At 49.2% G+C, this 899-nt stretch overlaps 1 protein-coding gene across 1 annotated transcript in view; it reads right to left on the bottom strand.

Moving 5' to 3' along the window:
- LOC106875741 (phosphoacetylglucosamine mutase) overlaps positions 1-899 on the bottom strand; it is a 93,697-nt gene that overhangs the window by 70,299 nt on the left and 22,499 nt on the right. The window lies entirely within an intron of this gene.

Here is an 899-nt window from a genome sequence, read left to right on the forward strand (position 1 = left end):
CTGTATGACGCATGTGTACGAACAGCCATGCTACATGGCAGTGAAACATGGGCCGTGACTGCTGAGGACATGCATAAGCTCGCAAGAAATGAAGTCAGTATGCTCCGATGGATGAGTAATGTCAGTGTGCATACCCGATAGAGTGTAAGTATCTTGAGAGAAAAGTTAGACCTAAGAAGCATCAGTTGTGGTGTGCAAAAGAGACGATTGCGCTGGTATGGACATGTGGCAAGAATGGATGAGGATAGGGTTAGGGTTAGGAAGAGCTTGCAAGCCAAGTGAGACCAAAATCCAAGGCCTCTGCCAGGGGTGTAGCCAGCCCATTTACGCGTAACATTCTTTCATTGGACACTAAACTCCGCTTGCGAAGACATGTTGAAGCTAGTGAAATCGGAATTGAAATCGAACTAAATTTGTAGGAACACTAAACTTGGCTTGGAAAGACCTGTTGGGGCAAGCGAAAGCGAAATCGTGATGGCACATATACCAGATGAGCACTAAGAGCACCGTCTGAGCATGATCGTTGTCAGAGTAGCTGTCTGACTTCTGTGTCGGTGGCACGTAAATAGCACCAGCATGATTGTTACCAACGTCGCCTTCCTAGCACTTGTGCCAGTGGCACGTGAAAAGACATTCGAGCCAGATCGTTGCCAGTGCCGATGGACTGGCTCCTGTGCAGGTGGCATGTAAAATACACCATTTCAAGCATGGCCGTTGCCAGTACCGCTTGACTGGCCTTCGTGCCGGTAGCACGTAAAAGCACCCACTACACTCTCAGAGTGGTTGGCATTAGGAAGGGCATCCAGCTGTAGAAACTCTGGCAAATCAGATTGGAGCCTGGTGTCACCTCCTGGTCCACCAGTCCTCAGTCAAATCGTCCAACCCATGCTAGCATGGAA

Source organism: Octopus bimaculoides, chromosome 2 (assembly GCF_001194135.2).
Source record: "Octopus bimaculoides isolate UCB-OBI-ISO-001 chromosome 2, ASM119413v2, whole genome shotgun sequence".
NCBI lineage: Eukaryota > Metazoa > Mollusca > Cephalopoda > Octopoda > Octopodidae > Octopus > Octopus bimaculoides.